Here is a 17,371-nt window from a genome sequence, read left to right on the forward strand (position 1 = left end):
ACCTGAAGAGTCACAGGATTTGCCTTGTATATGATCACCAAGGTATCTTGGTTAAGAAGGACATATGTTGATGATTTAGGTACTTTTAGACCCCATCTTAATAGTTTTGGAATGTTTTGTTTGATGCTTGATAATTTCTCCTTATCTGTTCTATATTATTTAGTTTTGGGTAAATGAAAAGGGATAACTCTTTAGAGACACTGCATCATACTCAGGCCAGAATTCATTCACCTAACCCAGCATTGCTTCCTCCTCCCAGAAGATGTGACTGTCATTCTCATGGAGTTCCCGTCATCAGCCTTTAAGAACTGTCTTCATGGCTAAACCTGTTCAGCTTGAGTTAGCTTAATGGTGGCCCAGTTCATCTTAACAGGGTGGATGGGACTTCTCCATTTATTTAAATATTTACTAGGTACCTACTATGTGCCAAGCACTAGAACATGAGTGTTCGAGAACCATGACTTCTGCCCTCAAAAAGTTTATAATCTTGGGTTGAGTGTGTTTCTTGGGTAGAGGTGGTAGAAACGTATAATACATAAACGTATAAGTATCCCTTGTGATAAGTGAAGAAAACTTATGAAGAAGGTCCTCTTTAGGATAGATGATCTGAGAAGGCCTCACAAGCAGGTGACATTTGCCCAGCTGGTGTGGCTCAGTGGCTGAGCATTGACCCACCCACAAAGAGGTCACCTGCTTGATTCCTGGTCAGGGCACGTGCCTGGGTTGTGGGCTCCATCCCCCGTAGGGGCTGTACAGGAGGCAGCCAAACGATGCTGATGCTTCTCTTTCATCGATGTTTCTATCTCTCTCTCCCTCTCTCCCTTTCTCTCTCTCTAAAATCAATAAAAACGATGTTTTTATTAAAAGAGAGCAGGTGACATTTAAAGTGATTAACTTAGAGAAGCTTAAAGTCCATTCTTACCTGTGTACGCTAAGCCAAATTCACTATTAAGTCACCCTGGGTGCTTTAAAAATATGTTTAGCTGGTGCTTATAAATAATAAAAAGAGCAACACATTTCATACTTATATTGTAACTTCTGTTAAGAAAGAGAAATAAAAAATCATTCCTAGGCATGTTGATTAAAAAAAGGTTGGAGCCCTAGCCGGTTTTGCCCAGTGATAGAGCGTCGGCCTGAGAACTGAAGGGTCCTGGTTTGGATTCCGGTCAAGGGTATGTACCTTGGTTGCGGGCACACACCCAGTATGGAGTGTGCAGGAGGCAGCTGAATCGATGTTTCTCTCTCATCGATGTTTCTAACTCTCTATCCTTCTCCCTTCCTCTCTGTGAAAAATCAATAAAATATATATTTTTAAAAAATAAGATAAAATAAAAAAGGTTGGAGGTCTGATGAATAAATACCATTTATGATGAAAAATTAAGTTTACTATAAACTATTGAAACTAGTCTCTATCAGCTTGCCTGACATTTCTAAAATGGCCTAGAAACTAATAGAATAATTAGAATAATTATGAAACACCCCAAGGCGATGAGTGATTTCCTTTTGGATGCATAAATTGTTCAATATACATATATTAAATCCCCACCACTTGCCAGGCACAGTGCTGAGTTCCAAGAATGAAAAAATAAATAGAACATGATGCCTAACCTTTTACATTGACAAATATGAGCTGAACACTTAGGATGTGCCTACCACTCCCTCAAACTGGTCCTAGTATTGCTTCCTTTGATCACTCCTGTTTTGTTTCCTTACTTTATCAACAGATGTTACAACGAAATGATCCAACAATCCTGATAGTGGGCATGTTTTTATTTTTTTAAGACAAAATTGTGTATTAAATATTGAAAACTCACTACCCAACACGTTGAGTCTACTGCATTTCTTGTGCCTATCTGTGAAGCAGAGAAACACATTTTTATAGCTAGCTATAATTGTATCCGATCACAAACCCCTTACTCAGCATCACTGAATGGCAAAGATTTAAATGTCACCTTTTTCTTCCAAAATGGATGAAATTTCTACAGCCCTTGACTTTAGTCCTAGAACTTGAGTTCCAAGTCAATTATCCTCCCTGAGCCCCCAGAATTCCAACCACGGTCTGAACCTCAACTGAAAGACACACACCCCAATTTTAGGGAGCAATACTGCACACCCAATCCTTTGTTTCATTACAATTTCACAACCAACTTTCCACAACTCCTACAGAAAACAAGTCTCAAGAACTCTCTGCTCACCAATTATGTAAACTCCCCCAAACAAATTGCACACCCATTGTTTCTTCAGCCCCACAAACTATACAGAAGACCGTCTATCACAGTGGTTCTCAACCTTCCTAATGCCGCGACCCCTTAATACAGTTCCTCATGTTGAGGTGATCCCCAATTTCGTTGTTACAAATTGAACATAATTAAAGCATAGTGATTAATCACAAAAACAATATGTAATTATATATGTGTTTTCCGGTGGTCTTAGGTGACCCCTGTGAAAGGGTCGTTCGACCCCCAAAGGGGTCGCGACCCACAGGTTGAGAACCGCTGGTCTATCAGAGGACACTTCATGTTGTTTTCCATTCAAATATGCGGCTGTCTTAACTTAAATGATAATACCAAGGTACTTCCAGCTTTCCAGCTAACTAAACATGTAACCATGTCCCAACTGTTACCTATGTTTCAAATCTTCCCAAGAGTAATCTAGTTTGGATAGGATTCTTGTGCTTTCTTATATCACGGTCTCCTTTACACTCCTCTGAAGTCGGACAGGAGTAAATACAATTGAGAATGGGACACACAGAATCAAGCCTGTTTTTCCTGGCCAAATCTTGTTACTGGAAGGGACCTGACTGAATAAAGCAGCTAATTGTTTACTATACAGTACCCTTCAAAAATTTCATCAATAGATTAAGTTTAAAGTTTATTTTTAAAAAGAAAAATACTGAACAAAAGGTTAGATTTCCCTTCCATTTAGAAGAATCGCCAGATCCAGCCACAATTGAACAGCTGAGCTACATAATGTACGCTTCGAACTGGGCAGCCTCTACAAAAATAAAAGGACTCCTTCCAACCCCAGTTAATGTACTTGATACAAAGAGAACATGTTTCTGCAACAAATACATCTAGAACGTGGTGTTTTACAGAGTAACTAATGAGGGCTCCAGCCATAGGGGGAAAAATGACTTTTCCAGGATATTAAATATTCTGACTCACCATTTAACAGAAGTGCAAATGCAAATGTATACGCATTTATGACTTTATCAGCTGTATGACAGGGCCACCTTTGGCTTCTGGCTTTATTTACCAGGAAGAGAAGCTTGGAAAACCAGCATCCATTTGTATTTCTCTTCAAATAGTTCCCTGTCTCCAAGCACTGGTTGGAACAAAGTATTAATTCTGAGTCTGTTGATCTATCTAGCCAAGAGAAACACAGTGAACAGATAAAAACAGACAACTTTGTCTTCTTAAAAGAAATGCACCTTCACCATAAAAACCCCAGGCACAATCTTGAATATGAACCTTCTTATGAATTCCACATTAGCCCTGATCCTCCTGCTAAACATCTGTGTGACTGAGCAAGCCATCTCACCTCTCTAAGCCGCAGCTGTCTTACCCATAAAAGGTGCCAGTGTCTGAACTAGTTAGTTAATACTTGAATTCTCTATCAGGAAGAAATCACCTCAATCCCCCATGACTGGTTCTGTTAATAATATTTAAGACCCATTCTATTTCTTTGCCATCATTCTCCTAAACACCACTTTTCAGTAAGGAGAGGTGGAAAGAGAAGAGGATTCTTAAAGGGAACAGATGCTAGTTTGGTTTTGTTCATTAGGTTCCCCTTCTGAAGCCATGAGCTGGTATTAGCATCTGCTGAAATTTACCCAAATATTAAAAAGAGTGGTTGGTTTCTCCCTCTCAAGAAAATACTCTTTCATAGGCTCCACATTACTAACAACTAAGTGGGGGGAGGCAAGCAAAAGAGCATGGCATAGAGGACGTGAATCTATTGTTTACATGGAGTAAGAATAACTCTTCTTTATGTGATGTATTCAGGAAGGAGAGCAACAATGGGGACCTATCCCTGCTAGCTTCAAGGGACACACCTTGTGTAGGTAAATTATCTTCTGGGTCAGCAGGTGTTGGGATGAGATGCTTGAGATTATTTTAAAGTTACTTCACTCACCTCTGTCATTCAGCGGCTATTTATTGAGTATTTATGGTATGTAAACCCCAAAGCTAAAAATAAATAAATAAATAAACAACTAAAGGGACTGAGTTGACTGACTGGAATTTTTTTGGGGGGGTGGGGTGGGGGAATTCAAGTAAATCCTGACATGTCTTTTAGAGGAGTTCAGCCCCTCAGAATATTTTCAAATCAAATAGTAAAACGAAACAATATAGATGCTGAGCTGAAGTACACTTGGAATTTTTCTTTCCTTTCATTAAGTGGTATGTGATGTAAGGGAGGGAGGAGTAAATTACAGATGAAATAGAGAACTAGTTAAATCCTTGGTTAATACAGTTAAAAGGCCTCCCCCCCCCCCCAATAGAAAATGATACCATTGGATTACAAACACACTGATAAGCATTATAGAATGCTAAAACTAGAAAAAGAAGGATAATTCAATACAGACCTCATGTTTTATATGTGGGGACTGAAGGCTCAAAGGTGATATGATTTGGCCCCGGTCACACAGACAAACACAGTGCCAGAACTAGAACCCAGGTCACCAGCAGGCACGTGTCACAGTCCCTAGGGTATTGCAGCACCTCTGATGTGTCCTAAGAGCTATCGGAAGTGGAACAATGGCATAATCCACAAAGCAATGGAGTAGGCATCGGGAGCTCGAGTTCTAGTCTTGCAAACTTCCCTGGATTAGACATAGAACCACGGACAACCCCCATCACCTGTGTAAGCCTCCTCATCTGTCAAGTGTGAATGGTAATTCACAGTGAGACTGTGCAGACCAAAATAAATGCAGAAGCTCTGGCCGCTGTAATAAAAAATGTCACACAAGCACAAAACCAGCACCGGCTGGTGAGAGTGGGGGTCATGTGGGTATTTTAAAAAACCTTGCTGTGACTGACTCCACTTCCAGTCACTTGTTACCTTGTGCAGACCCAGTACCTGTGAGCCTCCCGCTCCTCCTATGAATATGTGGTTAATAGTCTTTGCCCTGCTTCTCTCAGAAGGGGTCAGAAATTAAATGAGAACACTGAAAAGCATTTGCAAGCAGTAAGGCACCGATGCAGACTTAAGGTATTATTATTAAATCCCTCTAGCCTCATGTGGACAAAAATGTAACACGGTTCAATCATTCAGTTCTTAATAGTTTCCTGCTTAAGAAAGACATCATTATGCACCAGTCTCAGACTTACCAGCTTTCCCATCAGTCCCCGTCAGTCTGCACTCACATTACTCTGTACAGAACCACTTCCCTCAGCTCCAGCCCTTGTCCGATGCTTACTCAACCAGCATGAAGTGGGATGAGAAAGGTTTTTGCCCCAGGGCCTCCTTTCAGCTGGAAATGCTCTGACAAAAGCTTCCAGGAACACTACTCTACTTCCCATTAGAGAGGTAATGAAACCCACCCTTCCCCCCTCCCCCCCAACCCCGCTGGTCTGCAGAACTCCAGCCTTTCCAAAGAACAGGAGAGAAGCCGGGGTGGATGATCTTCACCAGAGGGGGAAACAGGGGCACCCCAAACCTGCCCTCAGCAATGCTGACCAGGGGACGGCGTCTCCTTCGCAGGAGACTAACTCATCCAAAGGCCCAACGCCTCCCTCAAGAGTCGCTCCCCATACAGCGAGGGCCTCCAGCAGGCTGAGAATGTCACAGGAGCGTGGGGAGGGAGAGGGGCTTCGTATTTTGGGTCTGCAACCCTCTGCTCATAGAAAAGCATGAGGATAACTCACATGGCTTTGTGGAGAGCCCTGATCTCCAGTATAAGATGAGAGAATGCATCAGCCTACTCCAACAACTTCTCTGGAACAGATTTCTACCCAACCACGCTGGGCAAATGAGACAGGTAAACTGGGGGGAGGGAGGGAGGATAAGAAATGACACCAGGTTCATTTGCATAGATGGAGCGATAAGCGGGCATTTGTTGTCTTCAGGTCCGGCAACTCCTGGCACCGGCCTGGCAAATCAAACCCAGTCTTTCTCCCTCTCTGTTGCCCCCACACTCTCACCTGCCCCCCCGCCCGCCTCACCCCCGGCCCCAGCTGTTGACAGGGCTGGGGACCTGGGGGAGAGAAGCCGAGGAAACGCATTAGTCCGGTGCAGCGTTTCGGCTGGAACCGTACCGCACCTGTTCAATCCGGCTCCGGTGCCAGAAACGACCAAACAGCGACTTGAAAGCCCCTCTGGAGATCCCCGGGCGCCTACCAAGTTCGCCGCTAGTTAGGGTGGTGGGAGATGCCTCCTGCTACTGCCAGACTCAGCTCGTCATCCCGAAAAAGGGACGGGGCTCTGCTTAGGCGAACCCAGAATGATCCCGGAGTGTCACCGCAGCCCCGTGTCACCGGGGTGGCTAACGGGTGGGTACCCTCGGGGAGCGCGCCGCCGTGGACCCCGTGGAATGAAGGTCCCGCCTCGGTAGCCACGCGCACTGCCTTCACCCTACCCCCAGCACAACGCGGACCGAGTGGGAGCGTAGAGAGGCCGCCGGGATTCGTCAGAGACACGGAGTCCCAGAACCCGAGCCCCCGAGGAGGGTCCAGGGAGGAGGGGCCGCGGACGCGCATGAAACTTACCTCAGTCGGGCAGCATTCGGGCGCCTCCGCTGTTGAGACCAGTTGCGCCACAGTCTGCAAGTTATTGGGGTGTTGTTGCTTTTCCCCGGCGAAGGGAGGGCAGTGCGGGCGAGGGGCGCGAGGGGCTGGGGGGGTCGGCGGGCCGGGGGCGGGGCCGGGGCGCTGCACGCCGAGCTCGCAGGTGCTGGGGCCCGAGCCGCGGGGCCAAACTCGCCCCGGACGCGCCTCGGCGGGGGCGCGCGGCTGCAAGTGTGCAATGCGCGCGCGCCGCGGCGAGTGTGTGTCCCCGCTTTCCCCTTCCTCCCCCGCCAGTCAGTCCTTTGGTCAGACTCGGCAGCGAGCGGGCACCGAAGCCCCAGCCTCTCGGAACAGCTCCCCTGCCCGCGCAGTCTCGCCGCCGCGCACTCCGCGGCCGGGTCCGAAGAGCAGCGGCGCCCCCGGGCTGGGGCGCGGGTCCCGGCGCAGGACGCGCCCGAGTCGGAGCCAGACGCGGAGCGAGCGAGCCGCGCGGTGACTGCCGCGGCTCAGGGAGGCTGCAGGCCCCGCCCGCCGGCCGCCCAAGCTCTTCCCCTTTTCTCTCCACCCCCTTGCTCCATCCCGCACGCCCTGCAGGGAAACCAGACCGGTTTGCAGCAGCTGCGGCGGCGGGAGCCTCCGCCGCAGTCCGATTGGGTGCCGAGTCCTTTCATAGGGACGCGGCTCTGTGTCCCGGGTGCCCAGGACGGAGTGCCCAGGACCGAGAGCCCAGGATGGATAGCAGGGGCAGCAGGAGCCCCTGGGTTTGGCCGACCCCTCCAAGTCTCCAGAGCTAGCCGGGACCTTCCCCGCGGCTCTCAGAATGCTGCGTCCGGGCTAAACAAGCTGGGATAGGGCTCCCCCCTGCCCCAGGCCGTTGAACTCTGCAACGCCTGGTCGCCTAGCCGCCGGACTCGGCTTGGAAGGGACAGGCTAGGATGCCAAGGCGACGGTGTCTCCCCTTCTAAGGACAGCAGGTGTGCCCAGGAAGTAAGACCTACTTGACAGGTAGGGAAGAGTTGGCGAGGGGGTCCTAGCGGAGAGGAGAGGAGGCTGGAGGGGCGTGAAGCGCATGTGAGCTGCGATGGGGTTGGGGATCCAATCCGACTGAGAGCGCTGAGTGGGCGTGGGGGCATCTGCCGTCAGTCTAGCTACAGAAAGGGCAGATCTAAAGAACTCTCCTAGGGAAAAAATGCCGTCATGGCAGCTGTAGCTAAATGTACTCAATAGGAACCGAGAAGGTAGCGGATCTCTCCCAGATGAACCGAAACAAGGGGTATTTCTAGCCCTCATTACTTCCTTCCACTTCACTCTTGCTTGGTGTGGCTCACGTTGGAGCACCGTCCCCACGGGTCGCGGGTTCGATTCTGGTCAGGACACAAACCCAGGTTGTGGGTTCGATTCCCATCAGGCGCGTGAGGGAGGCAAAGGATCATCTATGTTCTCTTTACACATCACACCAACATTTCTCTCTCCCTCTCCCTTCCTCTCTAAAACAACAACTGCAAACCACTGGTGGAAAACGGGGGATGGATACATTCTACCTGAGGAATGCCCAACAATTCATAGTCCTTATCGTCAGAATCGCTGACTTGGTGAGCTACCATCACTTTCTGTTTAAAAGGATACTCCCCCAAATTCTCAGCAAGTGAAACCCCTCTTTTCAGTTCTGAAATCTTTTTATACTTCCCCCCACTCCCCCCCCCACACACACACACATTGAGGAAGTGTGTTATAGTTTAATATCAGCTCAGAATGGAGATCAATAAGTCCTTGGCAACACAAATAACCCACATTCTTAGTCTTTTTCCAGCTTACTTCTTCCAATATGTCTGACATTTCAGGGCATCACTTGGTTAAGACCTGTAAAGTGTGTCTGGCTTTATCCTGGCATCCTAAACCTTCAAAGCTCAGAGCAGCCACACACTTCTAGTCCAGGTGGCTGCTTTTGCAGAAGAGAAAACGAACACCCAAAGATATTAAGTGACTCAAGGGCAAAACCCAGGTTCCTTGATTCCCAATTTCTGAGCAAGAAATAAACACCGGATTAATAAAGTTCAATTAGGACTCGATAGAGGGGGCAGTGGAGGAAAGAGGAACAGATCAAAAGAACCTTTATCAGCCTGGTGTGAATCACTGTGTAGGGGGCAGCAGCACACCGCTATAAACAGCAGGCAGGCAGGGCTGGGGAATGGTAATCCCAGTCTCCCCTTCTCTCTCCTCAGACTCTGCTCTGAAATCCCAGGAGAGGAAAATGAATCCGCTTCCCAGAGAGGAAAGTGAAAATGCAAAGTCAGTTCTCAGTGTCTCCTGGGAATGCAGGAGGGGTGAACACAGGTAAAATTAAATTTAAATCACAGTGGATCAGAGATGGTCTCGCACATTATGTACAAATGCACACACACATGTATGCACACAGCCCTTGTTTCCCATGAAGAGCCTGCGTGCTTCCTTTCTGTAAAGCACAGATCGATGCCAACAGCCTTCAGTTTCCAGAGAGACGTCACCAAGCAGACTGACCACTGGCTACTTAGAGAGCTAACTCTATGAAACTGACACTAAGCAACTATTCTAAGAGTCTTAAAATCATCATTACAGTGAATTAATTAATGGAACAAGGAACCACATAGTGTGAAACCTGATATTTCTTCCCTATTCTCTCTAAATCTATTAACAAGAATTTGGGGAAAGTCACCCTCTATTGGAAGTAAACCAAGATCAATATCACTAGCAGTAATGACTTGGCAAGAAAATCTAGAAACATTTTAACAATCAGAAAATGCTCACCTAATTGTTTTTACTTAATTTCAAGTATAATTTCTACAGTGTTTCCAGATCTTAGTCCAAAATCTTAATAATGCTATTCAATACTCTCCAATAAGGAATAAGCCTAGATTCCTGGTAGTAGATTTGGTAGCATTAATGTCCCTAAGTAATGACCTCCTTTATCCAGGTCCTTTTCCTCTGACTTTGTAGTCCCTTTATGCTGTGAATATAAAACTACTTTTTTTAAAAGAAAAAAGTCCAGCCTCGCTGGCGGGGCTCAGTTATTAAGCATCGACCTATGAACTAGGTGGTCACGGTTCGATTCCTGGTCAGGGCATATGGCCAGGTTGTAGGTTGTGTGGGGAGTGCAGGAGGCAGCTGATCAATGATTCCCTCTCATCATTGATGTTTCTCTCTCTCTCTCTCTCTCTCCCCCTCTCCCTTCCTCTCTGAAATCAATAAAAAAAACATATTTTTAAAAGATATAAAAAAAGAGAAAGTCCTTTTTAAAAAAAATGTTTGTGTATTTCTGCTTCTCTCCTTAGAATCCTGCCATCACCATGAGAACAAGCCCACTGGAGGATGAAAGGCCCCATGGGGCAGAGCTGAGTCATCACTGCTGAGGCCATCCTTGACCAGACAGCCCTCAGGTGACTGCAGAGGTACAAGCAAGTCCAAATCAGATCGGCCAGGCTTGGTCCAGATCAGCAGAACCGCCCACCCAACTGACATATTCACTGGAAATAATACATTGTTACTATTTCAAGTCACCACTTCGTTTATCTATTGCTGCATAACCACCACCCCAAAACTAGTAGCCGAGACCACCATTTACTATTTTTAATAATTCTCTGAGTCAACTGGACCCAGCTGGGCACTGGCCAGAGTCACTCACTTGGCATCTGAGCAGGAAGGTCTGAGAAGTCTTCATTCACACATCAGGCATCTCAGTCTGCCGCCGCATGACCTCTGCCTTTCCAGGTCACAGGGTTGGGCTTCCTTACAGCACGTGGTGCTTTCAGCAAGAAGGCCAGACTTCTTACCTGGCAGCTGGCTTCCAGGGGGGAATGGACACTGCCAGTCTTCTTAAGGACTGAGCTCGGAAGTTCTAGAACACCCACTTCATTCTATGGACAAAGCAGTCACAAGACCAACCAGACTTAAGAGGAGAGGAAATAGACTCACACATTTGGTTTGAGGCAAAGCATGTGTGTATAAGAATAAAAGGGCCTTATCACAGCCATTTTGGGGAGACTGTCTCACCTGCTAAGTTTTGGGGTGGTGGTTATACCCTATTAGCTACATTCTTCTAAGCTATGGGACCTTGGGCCAGTTATAAAACCTTTCTGGACCTTTCAATGAAGTGAGGGAGGTTGAGTTTGTGTATTTAACTTTTTCTTTAGTGACATCTCCAGGGCAAACTGAAGTCCCATACTATCCAGAAAGGAGTTGCCAGGGGGAATTTGTGGAGCATTGGTCAGCTATGGGTACTTGTAGTAGGTCACTTGTATCTATTCTTCAACTAGACACAATCCTCAAGAATCCACATGAAAGGCATGCATTGTGGCGGTTCCAAGCAGCTTGGGTGGTGGGAGAAGGAGCAGGGGCCAGGCAGCCCAGGCTTGCAAAGGCTCTGGGCCTGCCTTGGCCCTCCGGCACCCAGCAAGCACCAGCCCAGCAGCCACCCTCCCCAAGAGGATGGTCAGCACACCACTGAGGGGGCGGGGAAGAGATCCATGGGTTGTCAGCTATACCTGCTCCTGCAAAAGTGGAAATGAAGAAAGAAAAAAAAAAGGCAGCAGGAAAGGATAAATCTGCAGACAAAAAAGTACAAACAAAGGGAATAGGGGAAAAACAGGCTGAAGTGGCTAGCCAAGAACTTAAAGATCTACCTGTGGGAAATGGAGAAACTAAAAATGAGGAGAATCTAGCTTCAGGTGAAGCAGAAGAGAAAGAAGCCAAGTCTGATTAGTATCATATTAATCATATTATAAGACATATAATACCATGTCTTATCAGTGGTCCCTGTCTCCCTTCCTATACAGTCTAGAAGAATATTTTTATCAACTATTTTGTAGTGTAAATGCTTTTTTTAAAAGAGGAAATCATTTGCTGATTGTTTTTTTTGGTGGGGGGGGGGGGTGTTTTTGTTGTTGTTGTTTTTTTGTTTGTTTGTTTGTTTTTTTGTATAACCAGAAAATACTGGGATGTTGAATATGGGAGGCTTTGATTATCTTAACATTCCATAGGTGGGGGTCATTGTTATATCCTATAATACAAAGCATACTAAATGGCAATATGGCATCAGTTGTGCATTTAATATGTCTTGAACATTTTAAATTACGTCTATTCCCATGTTGTTGGCAGTATTGTTTCCTAAAGAAAACCCCTCCTCAATCTTGGCTCTCCCTGTCAGAATTTTGTGCATCTGTAACATCTTTGGTGAGGCAGTCGTTTCCCTGGTAACTTTGTTAATGTGCTGTGAAAGATTGAAGATTTCATCATGTAGCTTATATGATATTACATTGCAAATTAGTGGGACTTTGATGTTATAGCGTATCAACATTTGAAGATCTAGGCACTTGATACTCCGTTAAGGAAATTTAGCCTCCACATTTTAAGCTGCAAATTCACCAGAATAACTATTTAGAAAAAAATCACAACTACGTAACTTTAAGTTTTTGGTACGTTTGTTAAGAATTGTGTACAAATGGAAATGTCTGTGAACTTATCCTCAAAACAATTGATAAAATGTCAATTATGAAAGAAAAAAAAGAAAGACACCATTGCCTCCACAGACGTGAACCAGGAAGGAGAGGCTGCGTTCTTCGCAGCCCCCGACCATCTTCCATCACACTGTCTTCTCTTCCTGGAAACTGGATTTCTAAGCAGACCCGGAAAGCCACTGCTTAGCTGCCTCCCCTATGTGCCTCTAATATCCCTATACACATCTGAAATGAGATGCTCATTTCAGGGGACTCAGTGTTCTCTGATTTCAGTTTTGCTCTTCAGGTTAGCAAAGGCTTAAAACCCTCATCCTAATGCCTTCCCTGTACCATCTTCCTTTCCTCTAGCTTTTCTTTACTTTCCTACTGCACCTTTTCTCTCTTAATCCTTAAAAAAAAAGAATTAAAAGAGAAAGAGAGAGAGAAAGGTCAATGAGAGAGATACATCGATTGGCTGCCTCTTGCATGCCCCCCTCTGGGGACCCAGCCCACAATCTGGGCACGTGCCCTGACCAGGAATTGAACTGGGAACTTCTTGGTTCATGGGTTGATGCTCAACCACTGAGCCACAGTGGCTGGGCTCTCTTAACCCTATTCCTTTCTTTGTTCCTCCTTCCTCTCAGGATTGGAAAGAGCACTGAGCTAGAAATTCGAAGACCTGCTTTCCCACCCTACCTCTGTCCCTGCAACAGTGAAGTCCGTATTCTCTCTCAGCTTCAGAATCCTCGGATTCAGATTCCTGTCTATATCATGAGGGTGTTAGGTGAGATGCACTGAAGAGTCATAAACCTAACAGGCTATGACTCTTAAACCCCCCTTTTGACACATACAGTAGCAAAACTTGGAGGAGGTTGAATATTAAGGCCTCAGAACCCCTTAGAAGAGGTATACACGCATCTCAACCTTTCTCAAACAATTCCCAATACCTAAGTACTTTTTGCTAAGTTTTTCATTTTTCAGTTAGAAAACATGCAACTCTACCAGCTACAAGCCTCACTTAACTCATCATTCTTTGTCCAGAGGTTGATGTCATTCTAGCTCTCAAGACTAGCTCATTCTTCAGCCAGAAACTATGACATCTGGATACCCAATGTTAGCAGGCTTTCAGCTCTGACCCTAAAAATGTTCTCCAATGTACCTGGAATTCATCTACAAAATACAAAAAAGAACTTTAAAAAAGGTTTCCCTAACAAATTCACCAAAATATAAAATTATATGCATTGAGATTATAATTATGTGGAAAAAAGAGGCACATGAACAACTCCTGAAGGAAAACAATTAAAAATTAAAATTCTTATGTCAGGGTGGGGCAATTCTAAGATTTAAAAACGTTTCGATGTTGTTTTGTTTTCACACTTAAAAATGCATATGCTATTAAAACTTCTAATTTCCACTAGCCTCTACAATGTTTTCTGTTGAGTTCAGTTACTCCTTTACTCTTCAACATTTTTTTCTTATTAGAAACAGACTCACACACGTACCTTTTCTAGGTGAATTTTTGCCGGAGACTATTTATTGTCTTCACTAGCTGAGCATAGAGGAGACCCCCAAAAGTTAGTAACCTTTGAAGCCCTAGCAAAGGTCAGGGCTGTGCACCACCCAGTTAATCTAGATACCACCCAGTTAATCTAGATAATGGTAGCTGAAGCATCATCCCCACCTTATTTCACTTAATTCCTTAGATACTTACCTAAGGGCTACTCCAGATCAATAAAAGATTGGAGCGGCCCGAGCATCAGTGGAAGTCCTGGACTTGCCTGCCTGGTCCCCCAATATTTCAAAATTATCTCGTGTCATTTTTCTCTCATTTGTGTACAACTCCTCTTTTCAGATCCTGAACCCTAATCCACACAAGACATGGAAGGAAACACACACGACAAATTTTTACTTTGCCCAAAAATTATTTTTTAAAAAAAATCAATATAAACTCAATAGTGTTTGGTTTGAAGAATGAACAAGAAATGAGAGAGTATCAGAACAGAGGGGAGGGAGAAGGGAAAAAGTAGAGAGTTGTTAGTATAGCACAGAGAAGCAAGCTTTATTTCAGAAAGCATCCTAAAGACATTAAAATATAGACACACGGTTTTTATAGCAAGTCTGACCGTGGATGTTAAGGAACCTGAAAGTCAAGGTCTTCCTATGAGAGAAAGCAAGTCCCTTTTGTTTGGAGAGGCCGTTTTTAAAGCTTGATGTAGGTGAAGGAGGCAGAAATGAGTCAGCAATGTTCCTCAAATCAAAAACTGCAAAATCCATTGCAATTATTATACCCCGGGGAGCAGTGTGCTGAGACAACTTAACCTAAAGTCGCAAAAACAAGCCGTGGAACCAGGGGTGAAACCCAGGGCTGCCATCTTACTCCCTTGAGCAGAAGAGGGGCAGCCGAATCTACCCTGGGCTCATCAGGCCTCAGCATAGGGTTGCCACACCACACTCTTCTTTGTTCTAATATGTGAAGTACTCCGTTGTTTTCTTCCTCTTTAAAACATTAAAAGAATTTCTTATCAATAGTGAAAACATTTGACATCAGATGGGTCACAATGAAAGAGAAACAGATCTAGAAAGAATACCAAGAAATAAAGGAATCTACAGGGAAGGCTGGAAAAGAAGGAAATGAATTCAATAAAGACACTCAAGTTTCCTAAATAGAGGCAATAGCAGTCCACTCAGGACGTCTGTGTGGCTGATGCCTTCCTGTCACCATGTGGGGAAGGGCTCAGGTGCTTGCCGTGAGCGAGATTAGCTCTGCTCCGATGGAGGAGCAGCTCCCAGAGCCCAGACTTGGAGTTTCTCCGTGTTGCTGTCTGAAGGGAGGGGGTGCGAAGAGAACTGGACGCTGACTTTCATCATCCAGTGGAGCCCCCTTTAAGGTTTCCCAAGTCCTCTGTGACACCTCCGCACGTGAATGCCCCTGGAAGACAGCACTGATCTGTGCTTTTGCTTCTCTAAACATTTAGGGGCTTTCCTGGACTTGAAACCATTTAGGTAGAACCTTCCTAGCAAGCCTCTCCTCTTGGCCACATTTGAATTTCTGTGCTTTGCTGGCAAAACTGGGCTTTCATTTTGCCACCACTCTAGAGACATTGTCCACCAGCTGGCCCAGCAACCTGGAATATTGTGCTGGGGTTGGGGGTAGAAAAAGGAAATATGTTATGCAAACGGATGTAACACGTAACCCTCAATCCTCAGTGAATTAAGACAGTAAAGCAGTGGTTCTCAACCTTGGCTGCACATTAGAATCACCTGGGAATCCTTTTAAAATCCTGATTTCTGGGCCTCATCCTCCGGAAATTCTGTTTCTTTGTTATGGGGTGAGGCCACAACATTAGTAACAACGAAACAGAATTTCCGGAGGATGAGGCCCAGAAATCAGGATTTTTAAAAGGATTCCCAGGTGATTCTAATGTGCAGCCAAGGTTGAGAACCACTGCAGTAGAGGTTCATCTCTTATTCGACGTGGTTTGGTGATCAGGTCGACTTCAGGCAGTCATTCCGGGACCCTGGCTTCTTCCATCTTTGGCGCCATTGTTTTTAACATTTAGCCTCCAAAATCCCTTATGAACTGGGAGAAAGCAAAAAATTTAAGATGCCTGGTATGGACATGCCAAATATCATCTCCACCTGTTTTCCACTGGCCAGAACTCAGCCATGGCCCCAGCGGACAGCAGGGAGTGTGGAGATGTATGTATAATCGCTGTGCCAGAGGAGGAGGGGAGAGCCTAGTATGGTGAGCACTGTATTCTCTGCCTAATGTCTACATTGAAGACACGTACGTCATCTTAGGTTTATTCTTGAACAGCTCTGATTGGAGACTCAGGAGGGAAAGTCTTTAGTAGTCAGATCAGTCTCCTGAGCTTGTATCTGGGAGTTACCTCCAGAACAGAATTTCAGCCCATCGTGTGTGTGGCGTTCTGGGTGGCATTGTTGTCTTTCGAGTGTCTGTGGACACAAGAGAAAGCATAAGGAGTCAACTGCCTATATAGTTAGAAAACTGAACACTTGAGGCAAGTGTAAAAAGAAGGGTCTTCCAGGGCCTCTGCCATCAGGAGAGCGCCATTGCTTGCACCATCCTGGGAGGAGACAGAATCCACGCAACCAGCTTCTGCTATATACTAGACACTCTGGCGCCTTTGAGGGGAAGAGACACGTAAGTCCAAGCTCCACCTGCAGCTACCCGTTGCTGTTGGCGCAGGTGATCGCAGGAGAAAAGTTATAATGAGGGGAAGAAAGGAGGACGAGCGAGCAAGAGGCATGTGGTTTTTCCTAGCACAAATACCCTATAAGAAAAATATAGAAGTTGGGGTTACTGTGGGAATTTACAGACACTTCAACCCAAAAGGCAAAGTCACACCATGAAGATGTAAGTTAGAAATGTTGGAGAACCACCCAGTTTTTTCTTACTGCAATAGACTCCACTCCATCTTTTTCTATGTAAGGGGTTGGGTAGGGTGGGGGGTAGGAGGAGAAGCAATGGACCAGGCTACATCCTCTCCATGTTCTACTGTCTCTCCTTGGTTTGTACTTTCCATTGGCTGAGGACATTGTGTATATGTGTGTGTAACTTAATATTTTCCCTTAATTCTAAAGTAGTGAGTGTAAGAGAGAAGTCCTCTATTGTGACCATTCTTCACACTGAGAAATACAGCGGTGTTTCTAGAGACTTTAAGAAAAATGGTTAGAGAGGTTTGTTTAATATGTGGGGGCTTGTTCATGATATCATGATAATAATAAAAGGCGTAATTTGAACTTGAGCATATAGTACGATCTCAAAAAAGTACAGCAAGTCTAGAAAAATGTCCTTAGGGAAACTGCTAAAACGTTAGCTATTGTTGCCTTTCAGATTAGTGTTGTGCTAACTTTTCAAATCAGGAAATGATAAACAATTGAGGAAATATGTTAACATTTAATGATGACAAAAATTTATGTATGATATAAGAATTTAGAAAATTTTATGAAGGCAGAAGAAATTACTTAATTTCCTTTACCCAGAGACTGCCACCTCCAACATTTGGTATTTGCTTACTACGTGTTAAAACATTTTATATTATTTTTTTAGGTTAAAATAACATGTATGTAGGGCAAAGAATCTGAATAGATATGTCTCCAAAGAAGATATACAAATAGATGATAAGCACATGAAACAGAACTCAACATCGCCAG

General features: G+C 45.1%; 1 protein-coding gene and 1 long non-coding RNA gene across 5 annotated transcripts in view; one reads left to right on the forward strand and one right to left on the reverse strand.

The window, feature by feature from the left end:
* PIP5K1B (phosphatidylinositol-4-phosphate 5-kinase type 1 beta) overlaps positions 1-7,104 on the reverse strand; it is a 284,538-nt gene extending 277,434 nt beyond the window's left edge. The window contains exon 1 of one of the 3 annotated variants that reach the window (XM_070431544.1): positions 6,708-7,097. The gene's annotated coding sequence lies outside the window, so the exon portion shown is untranslated. Of the gene's footprint in view, positions 1-6,707 lie in introns of all 3 variants that reach the window. The other 2 variants (XM_070431542.1, XM_070431543.1) reach the window with 2 other exon arrangements.
* Positions 7,105-7,248: 144 nt separating this feature from the next.
* On the forward strand, positions 7,249-13,589 carry LOC139021211 (uncharacterized). Of its 2 annotated transcripts, none has more exons than XR_011473411.1 (3): positions 7,249-7,730; positions 8,948-9,059; positions 10,034-13,589. It is a non-coding gene; the product is annotated as an uncharacterized lncRNA (long non-coding RNA). The 2 variants fall into 2 exon arrangements; XR_011473410.1 differs by lacking the exon at positions 7,249-7,730 and adding an exon at positions 7,741-8,317.
* The last annotated feature ends 3,782 nt before the right edge of the window (positions 13,590-17,371 follow it).

This window comes from Myotis yumanensis, unplaced genomic scaffold, assembly GCF_028538775.1.
Source record: "Myotis yumanensis isolate MYYU_CA2020_CCGP unplaced genomic scaffold, mMyoYum1.0.hap1 SCAF_12, whole genome shotgun sequence".
Lineage (NCBI taxonomy): Eukaryota > Metazoa > Chordata > Mammalia > Chiroptera > Vespertilionidae > Myotis > Myotis yumanensis.